Source organism: Salarias fasciatus, chromosome 13 (assembly GCF_902148845.1).
Source record: "Salarias fasciatus chromosome 13, fSalaFa1.1, whole genome shotgun sequence".
Taxonomy (NCBI): domain Eukaryota; kingdom Metazoa; phylum Chordata; class Actinopteri; order Blenniiformes; family Blenniidae; genus Salarias; species Salarias fasciatus.
In genome coordinates this window covers 29,614,639-29,622,538 of record NC_043757.1, presented here as the reverse complement: position 1 = coordinate 29,622,538, position 7,900 = coordinate 29,614,639, and positions in this window count along the sequence as shown.

The following is a 7,900-nucleotide window of genomic DNA, read 5'->3' as shown; positions in this document are numbered from 1 at the left end:
TTACATCTCCACACTTTGCATATGAAATGAACCACGACACCTAGCTTAGCATTAGCATGCTACGTCGCTAATCGCGATTAGCATTTCACATTTCTGCACAAAACATTCCGTCTGCACACATTAACACATGGATACTCACATGATATCCAGGTAAAACAGTCCAAAACGACCCAGTAGACTCGGCATCCGCCCGTTTTAATGACTGGTTTTAACATCAGATTTCCTGGTTAGCTTCAGCTTCCCTCCTGCAGGGAGCTGCGGTGCTGAAGCTCACACAGCGTCAGGGTTAGGGTTAGCTCACACTGCAGCCCTCACTTCCAACTGGCGACTCCAGGCGCTTCATCCAATGAAAGAACAGAAATCAAAAGATTGACATAACAAGTTTGGTAGTTAACAGAACAGAAACTTTTCAAACAAACTTGTTTTAAAATAAACTCTTATCATATTAAGAAACCTTTTGGTGACTCAAAACATCTTAAAGGTGGAATACAACATTTTCTCGAAAAGACGAAGCCCCACGTCTGTTACTCACTTTTTGAACAACGCGCCCGGCTCTCCTGCTTCTCCCAGAAAGCGTGGAAGTGTACGAGCGCGATCTCCTCTTCTCCGGCGTGCACGGCTCTGTACAGTTTCTGCGATCCGCCTCGCTCATAAATAAAGCTTTTTTTTTCCGAAACAGCTACAGTTTCATTATGTCAGACTCGCCATCGGTCAGTACGAGCTCAGAAGCTCACCGGCTACATAAACACTCTGAATAATAATAATAATAATAATAATAATAATAATTATAATAATAATAATGCATTGGTTTTCTATAGCGCTTTTCAGGACACTCAAAGACGCTTTACATTGCATTGCATTATTCATTCTCTCCATACTGGGTGGTGGTAAGCTGCTGCTGTAGCCACAGCTGCCCTGGGGCAGACTGACGGAAGCGAGGCTGCCAATCTGCGCCATCGGCCCCTCCGGCCACCACCAACCATTCACTCTCACTACTTTCATACTACTAACTGAATGCGCATACGCAAAAGGGAGAAGCTGATTGGGCGCAAGCGCGGAGAACCGCCTTACGAAAGCAGCTCGTCAGAATGATTGACAAACCAGTTATTTAGGTGATCCACCCGGAAATCAAAATGTTGTATTACACCTTTAACAATTGAATTTACATGAATTAACCAAATTATTTATTCTGATTTTTATAACACTTTTCCTCTGTTCACACATTCATGAAATACATTTTAATTCACTGAGCCATTAGTTTTATGGGGATAGTCTACAATATGAATTTTAGACTGGGCTACACGTGTCTCCTTTACATCTGGCACCGACTTGTTTCTGTTTAGATTGAAGCAGCGGCTCCGGAGTGAGGAAAAATAGGGTCCTTGCTGAAAGTTTCCGGTCCGCGGCTCTGAAGCGGGGCCAGAGCGGACTGCAGCTGCCCCATGGCTGCTGTCCATGCGCAGAGCGCGTGGTACGTCCTCACGCACACAGCGGCAGGGCCGGCTCTAGGCATAGGCGAACTAGGCGGCCGCCTAGGGCGCCACGTCCCGAGGGGGGCGCAGCGGTCGTACAAGGGGCGCCACGACGCTCTGTGTTCCGTGTGCCCCGCTGCGCAGCGGTCCGACTCACCGCACTCCTCGTCCTCGGCGCTGCCCGGCACTGACCGGTATTGTTCGGCATCGCTCCTCAGCATCACTTAGCGCTATTGGGAAGTCTGTAAATCGGCTAGATTGAGCAACTCTCCGGGAGCTCTGAAGCGATGATGTCATCACACTGCGCCGTGGCGCACATTCATTGTTTGTTTACATGGAAGCAGCGTCTCTGCTCTGCAGTCAGACCACGGCATCTCCATCAGCTTTTTTAGGCAGTCAGAGTTTATTTTCAGCTGGTTGTAACTTTGGTACAATGGTTCCAGTGTGCATATATCCTGCTGTGAAAGTAAAATGACCAGCTGGACGTCACTGAGCTCACAGGCTCCCACTGCGTGACCGGGATTTATTGAAGCTATGGCTAATAACGCTCAACACGGACCCCAGCATCAAAGTTCAAACTTTACCACATTTGGATTATCGGGTGTGGAGTGCCCACTTCACATCTGAGGACTTCTTCCCAGTTCAGGAAAGAAATGAAGGCCAGAAGATCCAGAGAATGAACCTCAAAAAGAATGCCATTCCAGCGGCTGCAGGAGGAGAGCAGGTCGAGGTAACATGAAGCTATGCTATTCATTTTTTTCTTTACTAACGTCTAGAGGCTGGGATGTTTACTGTTTAGTTCATTTAACCAACAACAAAGGATGATACAAGTATATCTGTCAATGACAAGAGTTGTACATAAACAGTAAAATATTCTGTACACTGTTGCTCAAAAGGAGTAGGAACAAGTTTATAACATTCTAGCCAACTCCTAGAGTTGGCTAGAACCTATTTTTAAGGTTGTAAAACTCCTTAATGCACCTTTAAGACAAGCTTCTGGTTTGACCAGCTGATCGGTGTCATCTGGTTTCAGGGATAGGTAGATCTGTGTATCATCTGCATAACAGTGGAAGTTAACGGAGTGTTTCCTGATGATGTTCCCTACAGGAAGCATGTATAATGTGAAGAGTATAGGTCCTAAAACAGAAGCCTGTGGGACTCCATATTTAACTTTGATCCGGGTTGAAGAGTCATCATTAACATTAACAAAGTGGAACCTGTCTGTTAAATATGACTGAAACCAGTTTAATGCTGAACCTTTAATCCCAGAAGTATATTCTAGTCTCTGTAGTAGAATATCATGATCAATGTTCCCTCTAAGCTGCGCGTCTGCGCAATTGCGCAGTGTTCCCACATTCTGAGCGCACAAGAAAATCTATGCAGCGCAAAAAACAAAATTCACCATAAACGTGTTGTAACCTGCTGCAATCCACGAAGCACCAGACGTCTCCAGATCGTTCCAAACGGCTTTTTATTGCACTTATACAAAACAATCAACAAAGCAACACGGGGCTACTGTTGCGGCTGTAACCCACGTCAATCTCTAACTCCAACTCTCTCCAACTGTCCGTGAACATAACACACATAAAAGGCTGGCTCCAGCCACGTATTTGATGTTACAATGCCTCCCTCAGGAACAATGGTGCAACTGCAACATTTAACTCACAAATGTTGAACTCAGGAGTCATTACAATATTAGTTAATATCTAATATTAGACCTAATCTAATCTAATTAATTAGACCAATAATATTGTTTGCTGTACCAGCTATCGTTTTTTTTCTTTCTCTGTAGCTTGCATGCTACAATTTTTATTGTTACATTTGTGAGCCATAACTGTTCATTCACTCATACTTAAGGAGGGTGGCAGTAATGCGCTTTTATAGCCCGCGTCTGCCGTACAACTGCTAACAAAGAAGAAGAAGAAGAAGAAGAAGGTTAGCTAACAGTGCGACGGAGTTACGGTGGAGAGACGCGAATGCTAATCCATCATCATGGCGAAACGAACGGGCAGCGGCACATCCACTCACCAAGCCAAAGCAAAGAAGAAATGCAGATCTTTTAAGGTGGAGTGGCTGTCGGAGTATGTGCAATTAGAGGAACAATCAGTGAAACAGGGTGAGATTTTTTTTTCTTTTTCGAGTGAGAAAGGTCTACTCTGCAAAACATGCGGCGAAGCCAAAGTAGCAAGTGAGTTTTCGGAGGGAAAAATGTGGACTGAATGGAAGTTGGACTACCTCAAGCGTCACATTCAGCAGAAAAGTCATTTGAAAGCTGTTGGAATTATACGAAGACTCAAGATGGGACAGCGAATTGGCACATTATTGCAGGAGAGCGCAAAAGACCGACAGAAAAAGAACGAGCTGTCACACAAAACAAAATCTGACCCCGAGCAAGTTAAAGTTCTCATTGACAACATTTTACTTGCCATCAAAATGAATGCATCAGTGCTGTCAGTTCCACAAATCCATGATCACATGACAAAGTATGTGAGTATACCAGAAAGCTGGCGAAGCAAAAACTGTGCCTTTGAATTTGTGAACTCAATCAAAGAGATAGTGGAGAATGAGACTATGTGCAGTGTTAAAAATGCACCCGGGCAAAGCCTGATAGTCGATGACAGCACAGACATATCAGTACACAAAATGCTAGTCCTGTATATTAAATACAGGGAGGAAAATGATGTGAACTATAACACTGTGTTTGGTGGCATCATCCAGCTGACAGCATGCACTGTTCAGGATATTGTGCAGGCAATAACTCAGTTTTACTCCAAACATGGACTGGACATGCAGAGAATGGTGATGCTGACCTCCGATGGTGCCTCAGTAATGCTAGGAAAACACAACGGAGTTGCAGCTTTGTTAAAGCACGAAATACCACACCTAACTGAACAACATTGCGTGGCCCGCAGAGAGGACTTGGGTATTGATGAAGCTTGGAAAGATGTGCCTTTGATGCGAGATGTGGAAACTCTTCTTAGAACCGTGTATTCCACTTTCTCTCGGTCCACTGTGAAGAGGGGCAAAATGGAGGACCTCGTAAAGATTCTTGATGAAGATACACTGTCATTCAGACCTCTGAACGAAGTGCGATGGCTGTCACGGCACCAAGCTGTCAATGCTGTTCTTCAAGAATTCTGCAAAACAGAATTCAATGAAAACAAAGATCCAGTGGCAAAGTACTGCTACAAAAAGCTGAGTGATTCAAAGTTCAAAGTGACTGTCACTGCTCTGGGAGATGTTTTGGGTGAGCTAGCACAACTCTGTCTCACTTAACAAAGACACAACCTAACTGTGATGGAAGGACACTGCTTTGCTATGGAGGTAAATTTGTGTCTTTATTTTTCAATTAAAAAAAAAGTTGCTCCAATCGCAAAACATGTTTTCAATCAGAAAAAACTTCACTTCAATCAAAAAAAACGTTTTCAATCAAAGGAAAAACTTGTTCAAACCCAAAAAAAAGAATTGGATACCCCAACAAATTGCATATAAACACGTTTTTTCTTTGATAGAATTTTCTTTTTTGGTTGAAAATACATTTTTTGACTGAAGTCCTATTTTTGGATTTGAGCCATATTATAGGTAGGACATTTGTTTCTTTATTATTCAATCAAAGATATAACTTCAATCGAAAAAAATGTTTTCAATCAAAGCAAAAAAAATAAATGTTCGGAGTGTTTCGACTTTGTTTTGACATTCAAACACCTTTTTTTCCGATCAAAGTGAAAAAAGTTTTGAAGCATCTTTTTTGAAACCTTTTTTGGAGTCTCTTTTTTGGAGCCTCTTTTTTGAAGCCTGTTTTTTGATTGAATCATTTTGACACAAACGTCCTGCAGTGGGCGGAGCTTCTCCATTGGTCGGGCATGTTTGAGTGACAGGTGTCCACACCAATGAGAATCTCTCCAGAAGAAGCTCGAAGCTGGAAGCTAGCTGCTGGTGTGTGCGGGGAAGTCCGTTTCTATTTGCAGCTGTCGTCACACTGTTGCATTGTGGGATTGTTCAGGTCTCGCTTGCGAGCTGCTTTCTGTGATCCACGTTTCTGAGTGCGGCATCATTTCTTCAAAACGAGAAGATCCTGTTGCGTGAAAGGCGGCCAAAATCGGTCATGTCGATGGAATGGGAGCAGGACAGACGACAATCTACGTTTTTTTTCCCAGTTTCCCAAGTGGAAAAGAAATTACGGAGAGCAGACTGAGGAAGAGGCGTCGGATGGCGGGGGTCGCAGCAGCGACATGAAAGAAGAGCATCACTTTCGACTCCATATCTGACAACATGCTTGTTTGCGCTCGCCATTTTCATAAAGGCAAGTAAGTGAGTTTATTAGTTTTAAAGCGATGCTACTGAAAATGTGGTTTCTTTGTGAATGAAGTCACGTTTGTTTGTTTGTTTGTTTGTTTGTTTGTTTGTTTGTTTGTTTGTTTGTTTGTTGATTGGTTTATTTCACAGGGACAATGTGTGAAAAACATTATTTAAAGATGCTTCACACCAGATTTAGCCTAGGCTAATTTCCATCCGTAGTCCCTGAGCAGGTAAATATAAAATATAAAAGCGTTACAATCGCAGAGCTCTACAATCACACTGACACATCACTCAATCCCAATCAGTCATACAATTATACCCCAAATTAAAAGATATAAACATTAAAACAATAAATTACAATCACATTTCAATGGCAACACCGCTGGTTCTCAATAAGTTTTTCTCTGATACTGCAAGAGAAGTCTCTTAAGTCTTTTGATGTTTTCAGTTCGTCTGGGAGTTTGTTCCATTGTTCAATACCTTTATATGAGAAGGCCGATCGTGAGAATGAAGAGTCGCGTGAAGGCAGTCTGCAGTTATGATGGCTCGTGGATCTAGAAGTCCTGGTTGACACCTCTGAGCAAAGTTGGACAAATTTTTTCAGTGGTGGAGGTGCACAGTTGTTCACAATTTTGAAAATCAATCGCACATTGGAAAACACAATTAAGTTATCAAAGTTTAACATTTTGTATTTCTCGAAGATCTGACAGTGATGGTATCTTAACGGCTTTTTATCAAGAACTTTTACAGCTTGATTATACAAAGATTTTAAAGGTTTCAATGTTGTTTCACTTGTCTGTGACCAGCATGAAATACAATAGTTAATATGAGAGAAAATCATCGCATCGCGGTATATTTTAGCTGCATCTTGAGTCAGTGTATTTCTAATATGTCTAAAAACTGACAGACTGTACTTTATAGTGTTGGAAACCTTTTTGATATGCTTTTTAAAGCAGAGTGTTGGGTCCAAAATGAGGCCTAGATATTTGAATTCATCTACTACTTTGATTTGACTGGTGTTTACGTGGATGCTTGGGAAGATTTTCAGCCATCGAGTTTTAGTAAAATACATTGCCACAGTTTTATTAATATTCAGAGTGAGTGAAGCTTCTGTGAGCCACTTAGTGATGTTTCCCATAACGTCAGTCAGTTTCTTAGCCACACTGGTGGCATCTTTTCCATGCACGTAAACAACAGTGTCATCTGCATACATTTGTATGTGAACTTCACTGCATACTTTAGCGGTGAAGCTAGTTTGCAGCTGCCAGCGAGCCTGAGCAGCTGCGAGCCAACTTCACTTATAAACTCCGGTCAGAGGAGGAGGGCAGTAGAGATGGGATCATCACTTCATGCTAAATCTGTTTATTTTATTTCTTCATCTTAAATTTAAACGTTACGGAGGGAGTGACCTTAAAGATCCAGTCAGACCTGCTGTCAGAAAGAGGACACGTCACGTCAGTTCTGTCCTGACAGACAGATAAAAACACACTTCCTGGTACACCGCAACATCAACACATCAGATCTGATCTCCTTTTGAAAACAAACATACAGTCATTGATTTGTTTGCTATAACTGATCAAATTAAATTTACAACACATCCTAGAGAACACAGCCAGCAGCTTCAGCAGCAGCAAAATATGTCAGATGATGTTCCAGCCTGAGAGACAATCAGCACAACAACAAATCCATCTGCACCTGTCTATATTTAGTCCTTGTAACTCTGTGCAATGTCATGCAAGAATCCAGTGTTTACTAGCTTTCTCAATTAAACCTAACCTGTGTCTGCAGGTCAACCAGCCGATGAAATGATGGAGACTGATCCAGACTGGACACCTTCCCGACATCTGGACACACATCAGTCACACCGACCAATGAGGCGCTCTGCAAGGCGACGTAGGCGGGGCCAGCTACGGAAAGTGTCACCAAAAGCACCAGAGACGGGAGTCCACCGGGATGCAGAGACTGGAGAGCTGCAGACCGAGGAGGGGACCGAGGAGCCTGGACAAAACAACCAGAGTGAGGCCGTGACACCTGATGCTGAGGAAGACAACAGTCAGCTGGTCACAGAAGACGACACACACACACACACACACACCAGTCAGGATGCCACACAGACTGACTGTGACCTC